Source organism: Schistocerca piceifrons, chromosome 3, assembly GCF_021461385.2.
Source record: "Schistocerca piceifrons isolate TAMUIC-IGC-003096 chromosome 3, iqSchPice1.1, whole genome shotgun sequence".
NCBI lineage: Eukaryota > Metazoa > Arthropoda > Insecta > Orthoptera > Acrididae > Schistocerca > Schistocerca piceifrons.
The window spans coordinates 701,665,146-701,684,506 of NC_060140.1; the positions used below are offsets into that span (position 1 = coordinate 701,665,146).

At 42.7% G+C, this 19,361-nt stretch overlaps 1 protein-coding gene across 1 annotated transcript in view; it reads left to right on the top strand.

The window, feature by feature from the left end:
- The first annotated feature begins 5,018 nt into the window (after positions 1-5,018).
- Positions 5,019-19,361, top strand: part of LOC124789379 — a 95,589-nt gene continuing 81,246 nt past the window's right edge. The window contains exon 1 of the mRNA XM_047256713.1: positions 5,019-5,062. The gene's annotated coding sequence lies outside the window, so the exon portion shown is untranslated. The remainder of the gene's footprint in view (positions 5,063-19,361) is intronic.

Sequence of the window (19,361 nt, forward strand, 5' to 3'; positions counted from 1 at the left end):
GTGTGTCTTTAATGCCGCGGTTTCCATCACCTTCTGCATCTTCATGGCGTTGATCATTACTGATTCCTCCGACTTTGGGCAATTTCCCACCCTTAGGACAAGAGAGTGCACTGAACCTCTGTCCACTCCTCCGCCCTCTTTGATAACGCCGTTTGCAGCATGAGGGTGCCTTATTATGCGGGAAGTCTTCGACCGCCAGTGCTGGTTATTAATCATTAAGTATTATGAACATATTTTTGTGGATAATAAGCATATAAGGAAGTGAAGTAAGGAGTACTAACAATTCAAATATGAAGAAAATAGAAGATTTCGAAGTTAGGTACAACAAGAAGATGCTGAAGATTAAATGTATGGTTTGGATAACTAATGAAAAGGTACTGAATGTAATTCGGGAAAGAAAGAAATTTATGGCACAATTTTACTAAAAGAAGAGATTAGTTGATAGAACACACCCTGAGTCATCAAGGAATCGACAGTTTGATAGTGGAGTGCGTGTGTGTGTGTGTGTGTGTGTGTGTGTGTGTGTGTGTGTGTGTGTGTGTGTGTTTGTGTGTTAAGTGAGGGCGTAAAATTGTACAGGTAGATCAAGCCATGTTCAAATGGATGTCGACTCTAATAGTCATATTGTCGCCTTATGCCTCGTGTAAGAAGGAGAAAATTTTCCAGCATGGATCGGAATTCGACGGCACCTGGATCACCTCCTATAGTGACTGCAGTTTACCGTTCCATGATACTGTTGCTCGATTGGTCGGGATACGTTGGGTAAAATATCATGAAAATGTGGAATTGATTGGTGGAAGACCACTGTGCTCAACACAATTCAGGACCTCTATGACCTGACTCAACTTGTATCCACGCGAACAGATAGATGTAGTCGGGAGAACCATTGTTGCAGCTTTCCTCTGTGTTGTGCAAGAGAGAGAGAGAGAGAGAGAGAGAGAGAGAGAGACGAGCTGACAATAGTGCAGCTAATGGCGACACTGGACAAGAGGTGGCACCGCGTCGTCTCTTCATCTGAGTCCCGCTTCTGCATCGCGATGGAGATATACGTATGTGGAGACCTCAAGGAGAATGAAGTTGCCAAATCGCATGCGTCGTCATGCAGCATAAGCACCTGGCCTGATGATATAGAGTGCCATTGGATACGACTACCTTTTGTTCGCAGATCCGTTGAATTGGTCAGAAAACATTATATTCATGACTTCTAAGGACGGTGGCTCTGCCCCATATTCTAGGTCTATGTACATCATCTTTCAACATGATAAAACAAGATCACATGTTACCCAAGCTATCCCGACCCATCTCGGCACAAAGGTTTTTCAACTATTGCTCTGGTCTACACGTTCTCCAGATGTCCCACCCCATGAAAAGATCTGGTCAAGGGTGACCGAGAGACTGGCACACCATCAGTCGCCACCCACTATTATTTATGACTTCTGACAGAGACATTAACTTGCAAGGAATGATGTATCTATGTCAATCATTTAAGTGCAGTCCGACTTGATACCAGCTTGCTTAGGGCCGGTATTGTTGTCACATGTGGCTCCTCTGTGTTCTAAGTTTCGAACCCTGTACATCACAAAATCAACTATAGATTTAATTATGTATTTTTGCTACTATGCTGGATACACACAACAAGTAAATTTTCGTTATTTGGCATCCTACCCAGTACCAAAATATTGGTCGCCATTTATTTTTCCTGCTACGCTGGAGATACACAAAATGTAAATTTTCTTTAACTGACGTCCTACCCAGTGTTAGAATACTTTTCGCCAGCAGTTGTAAGATGTAGCTGACGTCATCGTCTTCGTCACCATAAAATTTGTGAAATGTGAGCGAGCTGCGGAGCATCGTATGTATAAAACATGTAAATCTAATATACAATGTCTGATCAAGAGTTTTTGGAAACCTATTAGTGGACATTGATATCGAATGTATCTATCCTCCGCTTTTATTATGGCTTGAATTTTTCTGGGGGCACTTGCAGTGAGGTTTCTGAATGTCTGTGGACAGATGGCAGCCCATTCTTCCTCAAAAGTAACTGTGTTCTGGAGCGAATGTTTTCTATTGAATTCACGTAGGGACAGTGGGCAAGTCAGTCCATTTCAGGAGGACTACCGTACGCAAATCAGTGCCTCATAGATGCCGATTTATAGGAGGAGACATTCTCATGCTCAAAAAAGAATCATCGTCTTTGTATTGTTTCTCTACTGTGTGGAGTACACAATGTTGTAGAATTGTGTTCATATCCTTCAGTAGCTAGCGTTTCCTTAGCAGCAATGTGAGGATTGAACACTAGACTCCCACACCGTAAGATCACCTGCTTGATGCTTAGCACCTGCGACTACACGTAGTGGCAAGTAAAGTTCCCCAGGCATTCGCCAAACCTACAACCTTCCATCGGATTGTCACAGAGCATAGCGTGATTCGTTACTCTAAATCACTCGTTGCCAGGCATCCACTGAATGGTGGCACCACTCTTTACGTCACCTCTACAGTCACTTGACATTGACTCCGTAAGTGTGTGGCTTGTGAGAAGACCCATTGTTCCTCATTCTTTCGAACTCTCTGCACACAGTTACTGTGTTAGACCACCCTCAACACCGCTCGATGGCTCCTGTCCGTCAGTATACGGGGTCTCCCAGGACATTATTGTAGTTCCTCTACATTTCCATTTCACAATCACATCACCAAGAGTGGACATAAGCTTTAAAAGAGCTCAGATGTCACTACTAGACTTTTTATTCATATGACTACGAATGACGGGCCCATGTTCGAAACTCTCCCGATGGGCCATTCTGCTGTTACTGCTTCTGTGCTGACGACACAATACTCCCCACTTCCTTTTTCACAGTGTATCCCAATTCCGCTAGGGCTCCTAGTGTAGAGTTCCAAAATACAATGCGATCTCGAGGCGACTGGCGGCCTGGCCTTAAGATCCTTGAAGTTTCATCCACGAAGTTATACTGCAGTACTACAAGCAATTCCAAAAAGGACTACAGTGACTGTTTCAAAACACTTTTAAAAATATATTGATTCATGAGAAGACCGTCTGAATAAATACAGTGATTTTGTGAACATAATCCATGACATATTTTTTATAGCCACACCCCTAACGGAACCGGGATACATTGGTCCTCCTCTCGTGTTGTCTAGAGCAGTCAGATGGTTCGAATGGCTCTGAGTACTATGTACGTAACATCTGATGTCATCAGTCCCCTAGAACTTAGAACTACTTAAACCTAACTAACCTAAGGACATCACACACATTCGTACCCGATGCAGCATTCAAACCTGCGACCGTAGCAGTCACGCGGTTCCGGACTGAAGCACCTAGAACTGCTCGGTCACCGCGGCCGGCTCTAGAGCAGTCAGCTCAGCGTTAGGTCAGAGTGTCCAGTTACTTTTGATCAGTTAATTATAAGGAGTATTCAAACGAAAAGGTATGACACGTAGTAACAGCCAAACGAGTTGAAATCCGCAAATGCGACTTTGGGATAAGGCTTCATGAAATAACGTAGTGAGACATCTATGGAATGGAAGCATGCGTCGTCACCTCCCTCTAAAAAATTCAAAGCTATGTCCTCAGCTGCTCCTATGTCACCGTCTTTTTCGATATGCGAGACTCGCTGAATTCCTAGAGTGTCGAAAAACCATTAAAACGACGTGCACTGTGAGACACTTCATAGCTAACACAAGTCCACCAAGGGCAAACGGTCTGGAGTCTGACGGAGGGAGTGATTCTGCTCGGCGATAAAACGCGTCCACATGTCTTCAACGAAATTGGAATTATATTAATACCGTCAGCTGTGCATGGGCGTTGATATAGATCAACGGGGCCAGGTGAAAATGTATGACCCGACCGGTACTCGAACCTGGTATCTCCTGCTTACATGGCAGACGCTCCATCTGAGCCACCGAGTGCACAGATGATAGTGCGACAGCAGGGACTATGTCGCGCACGCCTCCCGCGAGACTCACATTCTCACCTTGTATGTCCACACATTACATTCGCAGTGTCCCACCCCAACACACTCATTACTCGTGGAAGACATTCTTCCAAGTTCCGGAAGAGTTCGGGGAATATGCGTGCATCCGCACAGAAGAAGAAGGTCATGGCCGGTATCGCCAGAAAGACATCACATCCATATAAGTACGTCTTCAAGGTCACACAAAGTGTAATGGCCACGTACAAGTGGGAGCAGCTTGAGCATCCGTACTGCAGCCCGAACATGTTGTCCTGCGGCTTCCATGTGTTTGGGGCACAAAAAAAAAAAAAAAAAAAATCTTAAATATCTTATAGGGAAGCGCTTCCACTCGGACGGCGGCGTAATGAAGAAAACAGAGGATTGGCTCCTGCCACAATAGGAACTCTGGGAACAAGGAATCCTTCGGCTCCCAAAATAGTGGGATAGTTGTGTTTAGGCCTCTGCTGATTACTTTTGAGTAAAAACTTCCATTATATCCAGTGTCGTTCCGTACCTTTTCTTTTGAACACCACTCATACAAATAGAAAGCTAGCATTTCCTATCCTATTAATAAACCTGTTACAATAAAATGAGGAAAAACAATAATAGTTTCATCAGGCACCTCCTGTCGCTGAAAAACCACTTTAGCGAGCCACGTTGTAGGATCTCGACCGCTGCCGCATTCTCCCCCATCGCTCTCTACTAGGGCGGTTCGTCGGAAAACGAATGAGGCCTGAGACGATTACGCCGAGAGCTTTTGACTGTTCACAACTGTGAAGGTGGACTAGAGTGGCACGTCATTGAGCAACAATGGGAAGGAGGCGACACGAACACCAAAAAATGCTTTCCGGGTCCCCGATCTCTCTACCTCTGACACACACACACACATAGCTGTAGACCAGATTAGCTGCAGGTTTCGAAAGGCAGCTGCCGGTATCGGCGGCGTGTCCGGAGGGCGGCAGTTGCATCAGGCGGCGACTGTCCCCGGCCCGGCCGGCGTGGAGAGGAGACGCGAAAGTCTTTGTGCGGCGCGCGGCTGCTCGCGCCAGTCCCGCTCCAGACACCGCCACAGCCAGTCGCAGCAGCAGCAGCAGGTAGGGGAGCAACGAGTCGGACCCGCTGCAGCGTCTGCCTCCATCACGAGCATCTGCACCTATACTGCTCTGCAGTACTAAGTAGCAGTTAACACAAGTAACATAGTAATATGCAAACACGGACCAAATGGAAGAGTTCCAAGATAATATTATTGTCACAAGTAACATCTACACCTACACTTGTTCGAATGGAAACATTCTGCCGCACTGGCTATCGTAACTTGGATACAGTATCCTCTTATTGTATCTTTTTCACTCCTGCGTCGTTTCGAAGTGGCAGTTGTATGATACCGCCCTTCAAACAAAAATATATGGGGTACTGTAGAACTTACGGTTGTTTCATTTTATCCATTAGAAATACTGGAGAGAGCCTGTGACTGTAAAAAGAGTGACTTTCTTTCTTCTGTTTTTTACAGAATCATTACACTACTTCAGTCAATCATTTTCTGGTCATCTTTTCGAAATTTCCAGTGTTTCTGTCGTTGCTCATCTGTAAATACCTTTCTTATTGTTTGTCGTTTCTCAGTTTTACGTTTAAATCTTATTTGTGTGGTTTTCAGTTTTTTTTAAATTTGCTGTATTGTTTCGCAAATCGTCCAGGATTAATTACAGCTTTTTCATACCCTCCCTGATCTCCTTTATCGATCCTACTTGTTGCTTCTTGTTCCAAAGTTTTTCTATAATTCTCTTGGTATATTGCTTTCTGGTGCACTCATAAAGTGCGCAAAGTGACCAAACAAACAAACAAAAAATAGGAAAAAAAGAGATCCTTCTTTCCGTATAATATCTGTAGCTGGTTCCAGTTTGCTGTACACCACTCCATCTGGCACTAGCACCAACCGCCATTGTTCATATTTTTGGTATCTTTTATTTATGCTTGTTCTAATCTTCTCTCTACTTTTAGGATTTTGTCGATTTCATTTTTCTGGGTGACTCTAGAGTTTCTCTTCCGTATCTCGCCTCTGGTCGAATCAACACCTTCCAACGTTTTGAAGTTGACTGACGGACATTTTTTATTTAGGTCACCCATTTTAATTTTTGAGCTTTTATCGTTTTGTCAGACCTTTGTTGCTGTACAGTTTTCTCGTCCGAGTTGTACGTTACGATTCCTCCTAGCTATTTAAATTATTTCAATACTTTTGCTTTTCTATTCTTCACTGTTACGTCAATAACTAGCCTACTAGTGAATCTGTTACCATTACTTCATTCTTTTCGACTGATATACGGGGTCCTATTTTTGTACTATATTTTATAGGGTTGTTCTTTGATTTCTGGCTTCTTGAACGTTATTACCTGGAACGCTACGTCATCTGCGAATCCCAAGCAATTTAAGTTTATTTGATCTTTCTTGTTTCCAGTTCTGTTTTCAGGATTTTCCTTGTACCATTCCCTCATCACGTACACCAGAGCCCAATTGAAAAACAATGGAGATAAACCATATTCCCGTCTTAATCCTGTTTTAATTGTAAATGGCTCAGACATTTATACTCTGAACTTTACTTCAGATTTGGTGTTTGTTAGAGTTAAGTTGATTATTTTTATTAACTTGGGATGGAGATAAAAATTTCTTAGTACCTTCAACATTCAATAAGATCTGTAAATAAGATCGTGGGCTGTTTATAAAATATCGTTTTCTGCCACCAGTCACGATTTTCTTTTTACTTTTATTTCGCACGACTATTTTCGGGAATTGATTTCTATTTTCAAGTGCGTTTTTCGTGTGCTATGGCATTTATTCGTAATGTTACCGATATGTGAAGTGTTGCAGTGTTCTGTTGTCTTGATCTTCATGTAGCCCACTTGAGCATGGACTCACTCGTATTAAACACCTCACGTAATTTTCTGTGCGCAACACATAATGAAAGTATCAAACATCACGGTTTCATCCAATATCAACAGTCTTCAGATCTAGAAACATGTCGCAGCAACTGCTGACTGATCTATTTAATTGACGGTGTGCAACCGTTGCTGTGACTTGTCTTTTGGTCTGAACATGACCTATACTGCTTGCAACCGGTTATCGAGGATAACAAAATCTGTGATCTAAGACTGTGTTATTCGGACAAGTACGCCGTGATACTTGCGAGTGATAAGTCACGTTCAAGAAACACCTGCTGTCATTTTATTTTGTAGTCCGGCAGCACGACTGCAGTTGAGCAGTGCAGTCTATCATCATTTATTTATTTTCATTTTTATTTTAACTTTTTCTGTCTATCAGACAAAAATTCACAACGATTAAACATAGTTACAAAATAATGCTGTAGGATAAACCAATAAATTAAAATTTTAATTAACTGCTTCAACCTACATCATTATTAGTATGTCTCAGGAGTGTCAACTGTATATGATTAATAGTTACAAAGTATTCAGTTTTGATCCAGATACTCTAGTGATAAAACTTGTCACCAAGAATATGGTCATAGACTACGTTTAGCACTCCACAGCTTTTGTCTGGTCTTACGTCTGGCTCTGAATTTTGGCATTAGAGTGTTCTTTTCGTGGTCGTTGCCCGATACTGCACGCTTCATATGCGAGTCTATGAACTGCAGCGGATTATCAAATAATTTAGAACGTGAAGTATTCATGGAACATTTATGAATTAAGGATTGAAGTAGCAATAAAGTCTGTGGAATAGGGGTGCGGTGTTGAGATTATTTCAATAACATGAAAACATTATCTGTCAGTGAAGTGTGGAAGTTGCTGTCATCCTTGACCGTATCTAAGGCAGATGCAGTCCACCATGGAAAACTGCAATCAAGACTTACGAACATGTGTCTCTGGTCTCCAGGACCGTATGAAGGCGATATCGAATTTAGCCTGTGAGACACCCTAAGAAAGGGAGTTGCTATGTTTGTAAGAAATAATATCGATCTAGAGCGTATTTTAACAGAAGGCCAAAAAGCGAATGCCTTATCTAAAGAAGCTAAACAGAACACACCACGCGTGTCCGTTCTGCTTGCTCTAGCACTGGCCTTTTTCCTTTCCCTGTGGGTAGTTCACTCAGATGTTAAATGGACCGGATGTTCGCTGGCGGCCTAAAATGTACGGTCGGTAAACCTTAAAGTGCCCGCTTCACGGAAAGTGACTCATCGAACGGTAGGCACCAGCAACACTGCCGCTGTGCGAAATTAGAAAGTTCGTGCAGTGTGGATTTCCACCAAGTGCCTGAAATGCAGTAAATGTGCTGTCAGATGTAGGACAAGGTCAACGGATACGCCGCGTCATAAAGTTCTGCCGGACGTGCTTCACTATGGGAAAACACTGTAGGAAGAAGACGTAGCTGGCAGAGGTGAGAAACCGTGGGTGTATGAGCGTAACAGGGATGTAGCAGGATGGGGTCTAGGGTACGTAGCGGAATCGGCCAATACACGCGACTGCAGTGTCCTCTACCATTCGTGCTGATAGAAGATATGTTCGTCACCAACATTTTTTTGTAAAAAAAAAATGGTGCAAATGGCTCTGAGCACTATGGGACTTAACATCTGAGATCATCAGTCCCCTAGAACTTAGAACTACTTAAACCTAACTAACCTAAGGACATCACACACAACCATGCCCGAGGCAGGATTCGAAACTGCGACCGTAGCGGTCGCGCGGTTCCAGACTGTCGCGCCTAGAACCGCTCGGCCACTCCGGAAGGCCATTTTTTTGTCACTGAGGATGAGAAGTGATGGCGTGCTGTGTCTTGTCACTAGGGTTGGTGTCAATTCCCTGAGCTAAACCCCAATGTGAACCACGATGCGTTCGTTCGGTTAGGATAGAATGTACCTTTCCGGTGCATTCTGTTGATTCTCATCACAAATAACACAGATGTGCATGTAACGCGTCATGTATGGCTTATAAAAAGGCAACGGGGAATCACACTTACTAGGAGATCGCCGGGAGAACTATTTGCCGTGTCACACATTGTCAAACGCTCACTAATTGGAACAGTAATTTAATCAAAGGGCTATTGTTCCTGCATAACACATTACGCTATAAGGGTGAACCAAGTTGAATGAGCTTCCTGTGTTAAGTATCGTATTCATTAGTAACTTCTGATGGACGCCAGTAAGAAACGGCTTGTCAGGAAACGTCGAATGAGTATGCTGAAAGACTATTTTGTGCCAGAATAACTTTATGTTTTCGCTTTTCTGACATTTAGAAGTATGTTTATGTAGAGTTAACACAGGCAGCCGGATAATGGGACCTTGGCTCCCGAAACGCTTTGATAAGGATTATGATCCCGACATCTGTGACTGTATGCCAAAGTAATTATACACAATAACAGTAAACCTGCGAACACATCATTAAATGGCTTTCATGGTACTAGAGGGAACTGTAGAGGGTAAAAACTATAGAGAAAGAGAGAGATCGGAATATATATATTAAATGAGGAAGTTGGGTATTTCTATGAGATGTAGGTTGGTTCCGGGGAGGAGTGGTATGTCAAAGAAGTCGAAAGACTGATCAGAAGAAGAAGCAGTTGAAGAAGAAGAAAAGTCTCTATCAGGAAACGACACTCTTAAGTTGTATGAACGAGAATTTTGCCTTCTTCGTGCACAAACAATGCTTCAGTCTTACGATGGATTTATGCTGACGTTCCACCTCACATTGAGTCCTTTCGCCTATTTATGGGCGTTACGTTACTTCCACTTATGGTGGAGGTTAACTGCCAGTCCCTCTACGCGACGACGTTCGTCTGCAATTCCTCCTGCATTTAACAAGTTTTTTAACGACGTAACATTCGTGTGGATAACGGCATCGTCTGTGAACAGCTGGGAGAGTTGTGAACGTTATCTGCCGTGTTGCTGGCATACATCGTAAGCCGTAACGATTTTATCACGTTTCCTACACGGAAAGCTTCTTTCGTACCTGGCGATGTCTCCACATTTCGACCGAAGCACTGTATTATGTTTTGTAGAATGTTCTCTACTCGCGATGCGTAACTGCATCTAAGCCTTTCCAGAAGTGAAGAAACCGCATCTATACCGTTCTAATTAGCGAGGACACACAAAGCAAGCCGTGTTAATTGCATGTTTCATAGGTCATTTGAACGGTTCTTTTATCGATTTGATGGGGAACGATTTAGTTTACGGAATATGTGTACGTAACTAGTGTTAACATTGATGAACGCCTTATTTTAGTACTACCCGTGCAACTACACTGAAAAACAAGTATTTCTTCCTTTTGTATGCTGGCTGCAAGTTTTGTTAGTAGAAATTCGTCAATGGAATAGCTGTCCAGGAGAAATGACTAAGTTAGAATTGAAAGTTACTTTTTTACCTGTCAGAAATTTTGAGTTATTGGACACATGACCAAAATTTTCGTTACTGCTCACTGAACGCCTTTCTGAGCCATCGACAACGTTAAGAAATGGTAATAAAGATCATTTCTCCTTCCAGTGTTCTAAGTATGGATATATTTGTTTTTCTCAAATTGTGATGGAACATTTATGACGAATTTCCTTAGGGAATATATTTAATGTGACGGCGTGCCTATCTCCTTGAAGAGATAACTACATGACGTTTGTGGGTGAACACCAAATATCATTTTTACTAGTCGCTTTTGTGCAATTAATGTTTTCTTTCTAGATGATGAGTTAACTTGGGAAATTATTCCATGAAACATTGAGAGGAAATATGCAAAACCTATATGGAGATTGAGTCTTGTCTCCGTGATAGCGGTTTTACGAAGATCAGTAACGGTCGAACTTAATTGTTTGAGTAGATCATCAATATGTCTCATTCCAGTTCAAGTTTTCATCAACATGTACACCAAAAAAATTCGAGCGTTCCTCTGTTTGCTGACCCCTGCTCGTGTGTTACATCAATTGTTGGTATGGCTATTTCTTGTAAGGAATTGAATATAGTGTGCTTTTTAAAAATTTTGTGTGGATCATTTTCTGAGAGCCGTTGTATAATTGTTTGGAAAGTATCATCTAACATCTTTTTCTTGCTTTCTCTCTAATGGATTTTGTTATAAAATTAGCATTATCTGCAAAATGTACCAATTGTGCGTTACGTGGAATGTCATTCACGTATATAAGGAATAGTAGTGGACGCAAAGTAGATTCCCTTTGTAATTTCTCCCCAGTCACTAAAATTTTCTAACTTTGCGACATTTCTTGAACTTCTCAGCGCACCTTTCGCGTTCTGTTCGTGAAGTATAATGCAAAACATCCGTGCGTAAAACCATCAGTTCCGCAAACTATGAGTGTTTTCAGGAGAGTAACTTGATCTACAGAATCAAACACCTTGGAATGGTCAGCAAAAATACCAACTACCTAAGGCTTACATTATTTGTTGAATGAATGTATAAACAGCATTCTCAGTCAAGCAACCCTTCTGGAATTGGAACTGTGATACGATAAGTAAATTGTTTCATTTAAGTGTGGTTCTACTCTTGAGTAAAACTTTTTTTTCGAATATTTTGGAAAAAGATGTCAGTAATGTTATTGGACGATAATTGTTTGGTTCTGTATTATTATCTCTCTTACGAAGACGTTAAACAATTTCATATTTTAACTCACCTATAAAAATCGCCTTTGCCAGTGAAGCACTGTATGTATCACTACGTACATTACTAATAAAGTTGGAGCAACTGAGATTGGTTTTTCAGAATTTTTATAATTCTGTTCATTCCAGCGAAAGATGTCAATGCTGCTTCTAGTTGCTTAGTGTTGAGGACTTACATTTAAAATACATTCTCTTGCTTCTTCAGCTGAACCATGTACTTATAATTTTGCTGCTACATTTAGAAAGTGACTGTTAAACGTACTTGCAGCTGGTGAATTATCAGTAACTACATTGTCATTTAGTTTAATTGTTATGGAACGTTGTCAATGACTGGCTGCCGTGTCTCCCATTTAAAAACATCCCATAAAGTTTTGATCTTATTATCTGCATTGTTTATTTCTGTCATGACGTGCATACTTCTGGACATTTTAATGACTTTCCTTAAAATACTACAGTATTTTTTGTATTATGCAAGTAATCTCGGCTCTAAATTTAGTCTGCTCTTTATGTAAATTTCCCTCTTCCTCTTAGATGAAACTTTAATTCCCTTACTTATCCACAGCTGATTTGTTTTTTAATGGCTCTTATGGGCAGTTCCCCAGGAAAGTAACTTTCAAATATTGACAAAAATTTACTGCGGGATAAACTGAATTTGACATTAGCATCTTGTTCTATATATACCTCATGCCGTACCACCCCTTATAATTTACTCTTAAAACATTGTGTCCTGTTCTCATTAACAAGCATCACTGCTTTGTATGAACTTGCTTCGGGGTTTTACGTTATCATATTGTTTATTTGCATTAATTGCACATCACGATTAGACAGTCCATTAGCAGTTGGGTAAACATTAATTGTTGCCAGTTCGCCTACTATCTTGATGCACGTGAGTAGTAGTTTCGGAATTAGTGTTGACTCCTACAGAAGAGTCGTTTCCGAAACTGTTATCAGACCGAGTACCAAATATGTTCCATGTTTCTACAACAGACTGATTTCCGTAACATATACTACGTGATCAGACCCCTGGCTGAAAATGACTTACAAGTTCGTGGCGTCCTCCATCAGTAATACTGGAATTCAGTATGGGGTTGGCCCACTCTTACCCTTGATGACAGCTCCCACTCTCGCAGGCTTACGTTCAGTCAGGTCCTGGAAGGTTTCTTGGGGAATGGCAGACCATTCCTTACGGAGTGCTACACTGAGGAGAGATATCGACGTCAGTCGGTGAAGCCTGGGGCGAAGTCGGCGTTCCTAAACTTCTCACAGGTATTCTATAGGATTCAGGTCAGGACTCTGTGCAGGCCAGTCCATTACAGGCATGTTACTGTCGTGTAACCACTTCACCACAGGCCGTGCATTATGAACAGGTGACCGATCGTGTTGAAATATGCAATGGATATCCCCGAGTTGTTCTACAACAGTGGGAAGCAATAAGGTGCTTAAAACATCAATGTCTGCCTGTGCTGTAATAGTGCCACGCAAAACAACAAGGGGTGCAAGCCCCCCCCCCCCCCCCCCCATGAAAAACACAATCACTCCATAACATCACCTCCTCCGAATTTTACTGTTGGCGCTACACACGCTGGCAGATGACGTTTACCGGGCATTCGCCATACCCACACCCTGCCATCGGATCGCCATATTGTGTACCGTGATTCGTCACTCCACACAACGTTTTTCCACTGTTCAATCGTCCATTGTTTACGCTTCTTACACCAAGGGAGGCGTCGTTTGGCATTTACCAGCATGATGTGTGGCTTATGAGCAGCCGCTCGACGGTGAAATCCAAGTTCTCTCACCTCCCGCCTAACTGTCCAAGTACTTACAGTGTATCCTGATGCATTTTGGAATTCTTGTGTGATCGTCTGGATAGATGTCTGCCTATTACAAATTACGACCCTCTTCAACGGTTGGCGGTCTCTGTCAGTCAACAGACGAGGTCGGCCTGCACGCTTTTGTGCTGTACGTGTCCCTTCAAGTTTTCCCGTCACTATCACAACGGGAACAGTGGACCTAGGGATGTTTAGGAGTGTCGAAATCTCGCATGCAGACGTATGGCACAAGTGACATCCAATAACCTGACCACTCTCGAAGTCCGTGGGTTCCGCGGAGCGCCCCATTCTGCTCTCTCACGATGTCTAATGACTATTGAGGTCACTGATATGGAGTACCTGGCAGTAGATGCAAACATAATGCACTTAATATGAAAAACGTATGTTTTTGGGTGTCTCCGGATACTTTTCATCACTTAGTGTATATTCTGCGCACCTGTTTTCATAACTACAGAAACGATCTCCTCCTTGTTTCGTTTACTTGGGACGCTCTGTTGTCTCGGCGACGACAACTATTTCCACAAGGGGACGCAGCGTGAGCATCCAGAATCGATACAGATAACATTAATTAACTGTCTAATTTTACAGGGCAGAGTCTTCTGTACCAACACACTTATTCATCTTAATATTCCGTTATAACAACACAAGCAATTTATCACGTATTCGCTATAGTCATTCTCACTTCACATATACACACTGAAAGGTTTACATATTAAGCTGCTGAACAAGCAGGGCCAATTCAACTCTGCTAGGGCTTTGATAAGGAAAAAAGTGCGAAAAGATGGAGTTTCAGCATTAGCATGCTATGCATTGATTGTTTTGAAGTCTCAAGAAACACTCGATATGATTTAAAGCAGTTTCGTAGTAAGAACATTAAGCAAGACTCTTCTGTTTCTGAGTACTCGCTAACTTTCCATTCTGCTCTCGGCTGTCTCACGAGAGAAACTGGTGGACGGTGAGCACCTTGTTGTGGCTCTTGCTTCACTGCAAATGACTCAGCGAGGGGCAATGTCCATTGACTCAGGGAAACCTTTCAGCACACATACCAAAGGACTCACTTCTGTAACCCTCAGAACGTAGAGAAACCCAATCGTTTTTCTGTTTAATCAACTCGTACGTGAGTTACCACCGCCTGCTTGCCTACTGCTCGTTCAGTGGAACAAGCCAATGACAAGTCTATTTCAGTAACCGTTTCATTATGTCAGGAGCAGCTAAACAAAAGGTATGCGACTAGGTCAATGTAACACAGCGGCAAACGGATTTACAGAGTCTAGAATCGGAGAGTTTCCTGCAGTATATTTCTTAGTAGTCTGTCCCACGTGCTTCACACGTTTTTAAAGAAGATCATACTACCTTTTTAGATATCAGACACGATCACATTATCCATGTCAGTAAAAGGGAGACGACTGTTGATGAGGCCACTGCAGATCCTCGTAAGTAATTCATCAAACCAAAAAAATATGTGACAGTATGCTGGATAAGCCAGAACAGCAATATGCTAGGCACCATATTGAATGTATTTAGAACCAGTCCCTGTTCTAGCAAGTTTGCATGAGGTCTCTATAACAACGAATCCTGCCTCGTGACTGTCAAAAATCATTTAAGACTAAGGGAGTCGAAAGCCTGATGCATATAATTATGCAGGGTGACTAAACTGCCACTACAGATGGGATTTTATGCAAACCACAGCGCCTTCAAAAACCACATGCAAGATTTTCATACTCTTTCGCTCACTAGGCGCAAACCAGTAGTCCTGCAGAAAGAATGAACATGACCACTTTGTAGGAAATTTAATTCAGGTAAATTTTGTACTGTGATATGTTTTCGGTGGAGGCCATAATTTCTGAGCTAATCAAGGAAAACGCATTAGGTCACTTTTGTGCGTTTTTCTTGAATAATTGGAAAACTAACGAAAACGTATCCTAGTACAAAATTTAACTACATTAAATGTCCCATAAAAAGTCTGGTTCATTTTCCCTGTAGGACTAATAGTTTGCACGTAGTGAGCAAGAGAATGTGAAATTCTCACACATTATACTTGAAGACATTGCGGGTTGCATAAAATCCATAGGTGACAGTTAAATCGTGCTGTATAGGCTGTTTCAGAAACAGAGCGCATAATGTCAGATATACATTCCTCACATGTAGACATATAAGAAGTTTGTTACGTGTCTGAAAATGCTTGGTTTCTGTCTTCAAAACAGTGATATTTACCAGAATGTCTTTCTTTTCGCAAATTGCACAAAATGCACAAAATGTCCACGTTCTGCCTAAATAAGGTTTCACATCTCATTGCCCTGCAAACAAGACAAACACTATCCCAAATTCCAGGAGTATTGCGTATTTCCTCACAACCTGTTAGAATTCTATTCCGAAGTGATTCAATGTGAGTCACCAGAGATGAACACACCGACTATAAACTGCCCTAGATGTAGAAATAGATAGGGTACAAGTCAGCGTGTAGGCCAACAAATTGGCCCACCTCCACCAACCTATCGACCAAGAAAAATTTGATCCAAGTACAGGCGAGTCTTAAGACTGAAGTTTGCAGGAGTGCAGTCGTGCAAGAAGTGAGCTGGCTGACGGATGATCAATGGAGTGTCTTGAAAAAAAAAGAGGTACGATGTTTTCTCGTAAATTTGGGTAAGCTTACCCCGTAAGTCGGTTCACAAATACTTGGTGTCAGATTAACGAATTGCGAATGATACCAGCCCAAAGGCTGAAAGAGAACGACACTTGGTAATAAAATGGAACAATTGCATCTAGGTTTCCATATGACCATAAATGCTGATTGTGCAAGTGTGTAATTCCATCTGGTGTGAACTGTGGTTCATATGTGAATAGTACTACGGGACGAATACGAAATAGCAGTGCCTGTGGTATTATGAAGTACGATGAAATGTTCCTTCGAACATGTGTGTGTGTCCAAAGGAACAGGCACTGCAGCGACTACATTCGTCAAGAAATACAGGAAGTGTACACTATGTGATCAAAAGTATCCGGACACCTGGCTGAAAATGACTTACAAGTTCGTGGTGTCCTCCATCGGTAATGCTGGAATTCAGTATGGTGTTGGCCCACGCTTAGCCTTTATGACAACTTCCACTCTCGAAGGCATACGTTCAATCAGGAGCTGGAAGGTTACTTGGGAAATGGTTACCCATTCTTCACGGAGTGCTGCGCTGAGGAGAGGTATCGATGTTGGTCGGTGAGATCTGGCACGAAGTCGGCGTTCCAAAACATCCCGAAGGTGTTCTGTAGGACATAGGTCAGGACTCTGTGCAGGCCAGAGACTAGCTGTTTCATGAAAATAACTGGTGACGTGTATTCCATAACTTGAAACGGAGAGCAGGTGGAACAGCTTGTTTAGAATGCTACGGTAGCTAAGCAGTACGATAAAATAATGGAACTGCTTCCGGACAGAGTAGTCTCTGAAAAGATTACTAGTTATGACAGTGCTGCAGAAGTACTCGTGGCATTTTTGGTGTCTTCCAAGGTAGCAATAGAGTACTGGAAAGCGTGAAGTTTCCAACAATTCGGTTTCTTTTCTTATGGGTTCACAAAATGGAAAGTCATTTTAATACAGAGGCCTAAGATACTGAGGTACTTCTAATTACTGTATCACAGGTTTCTTGTTCAATACACGTTGCGTGTCCGGTAAACGAAAATTGCACTTAATTGCAAAACACCATTTTCAGTGTCACGGGTATTTTCGCAGTACAGTACAAGTGTCGTACTACCATCTGTTACCTGTAGGTACTATGAGCACGGAAAGAGCGCTATCTGAGGCTCGTGGAGGAGAAAGTCAAAATTGGGACGTTGCACAGAATAAAAACATTTCTGTGGTCTCCCGACTACTGAAAATGGTCTGTCTCTGATAGAGATAAGACGTCAAATATTGTGCGTCAGATGCAGACGGCGATGGCATCTTCCAGTAAGGTAACTGTCCGCATCGCAAAGCCAAAATAGTGCTACTGTAGTTCGAGGAGCTCAACAGTGAACATAAGCTGTTTTAGAATAAATTTCTTCTGTTTCTGTCAACGATTACAAAACGTCTGGTCTTTAGACAGTCACTTTCAGTCATCCATCCTCAGACAGGTTTTCAAAAATGGTTCAACAGGCTCTGAGCACTATGGGACTTAACATCTGAGGTCATCAGTCCCCTAGAACTTAGAACTACTTAAACCTAACTAACCTAAGGACATCACACACAACCATGCCCGAGGCAGGATTCGAACCTGCTGCCGTAGCGGTCGCGCGGTACCAGACAGAAGCGCCTAGAACCGCTCGGCCACCGCAGCCGGCTGACATGTTTTAATCACTGTCCAGTGATATTAATTTGACCATCAGTTAAAGCCTGAATAATCATTTTTTTCAGTGCGAGACGTGCAGGAAGAGAATCAGTGAAGTAGTGAAAAGTACCGAAAGCGATATGGAGCAATGCGGAGTCCCGTGGCATTGTCAGCTGTGCTATGTTTCTCGGTTGCAAATCCATGGCGTGAACAGCCCAATCGAGATGGTCCTACAGGTTCTCGAATGGGTTTAAATGCGGGGAGTTTGGTGGCAGGGGGGTACAGAAAAAACCTGGTGCTCTTCGAAACATGCACCTACTGCGAACTTACATTGTCCTAGTGGTAGATGCCATCGTGCCGAGGAAAACACAACTGCATTTAGGGTTGGACGTGGTCCCCGAGAATAGATCCATACTTTTGTGGATCCATTGCGCATTCCACAATGACGAGACCACCCGGGGAATGCCACAAAAACATTCCCTAGATCATAACGCTCCCTCTCCGGCCTGGATCCTTCCGACAGTTGTTGCAGTGTGTTTGCTCTTAGACGTTCCACGCCTTACACGCCCAACACCCATCTGTCCGACGGACCATAGAATGTGATTCATCTGGAAAGGTCATCTATCGCCACTCAGAGGAAGTCCTCTTGCGTTGCTGGCGTGCAGTCCCAGCCTTCGTCGGTGATAAACGGCAGTTAGCTTGGGTGAACGAGCCAGGCGCCTGCTGCGGAGTGGCCGAGCGGTTATAGGCGCTTCAGTCTGGAACCACGTGATCGCTACGGTCGCAGGTTCGAATCCTGCCTCGGGCATGGATGTGTGTGGTGTCCTTAGCTTAGTTAGGTTTAAGTAGTTCTCAGTTCTAGGGGACTGATGACCTCAGATGTTAAGTCCCATAGTGCTCAGAGCCATTTGAACCATTTTTGAACCTGCTGCGGAGGCCTGTACGCAGCAACGCTCGCTTAGCGGTCTTTGAGAACACACTGTTGGTAGGCTCTTGATTCATCCTGTCAGTCTGTTGCTTAATAGTTGCTGGTCTCTTCGACCGCACACATCTTCGCAGCAGTCTTTCACCGGCAGTTGCCTCAGCGCCTGTTTTGGATAGCACCATTTTGCCATGCTCGGTATACCTCAACCATGGCGACACGAGAACAGGTTATTACAAAGTTAGCCGTTTCGTAAATACTTCCACACCTGCTCGAAAGCCAATGATCATGCACTTTTCGATAACAGATGAATCTCTCCGTTGTCGCATTACGACAGCGGCTGCACTCTTTTCCAGCGTCTTCCCGACACGCTTTACTTACCCTTCACTGCTACCGCTGCCACTTTTTTTCACTGCGCCTACTAACCTAGCGTATACCTCTCAATAATGTGGAGATACGCATTTCGAAATATGATACCATTTCAGTCTGACAATTTCTGCTTCCGTCAGATTATCAGTAGGAATTCACACTCATAATTCACTGCAAATTCTTTGAACAACTTACTCGGCTTCGATGTAGTTAGATTAATATGACCAATAACGGAAAGATAACTACCCTTTCATCAGACTGCGATGTGGGAAAATTTGAAATAATCAAATATTTGTAACCAATAGTTTCCCTGCAATAGTTTGAGAACAACTGCACAGCGAAAAACGAGCGAATCCTAAATATGTGGTGTTTTGTTTCTTATGCTAA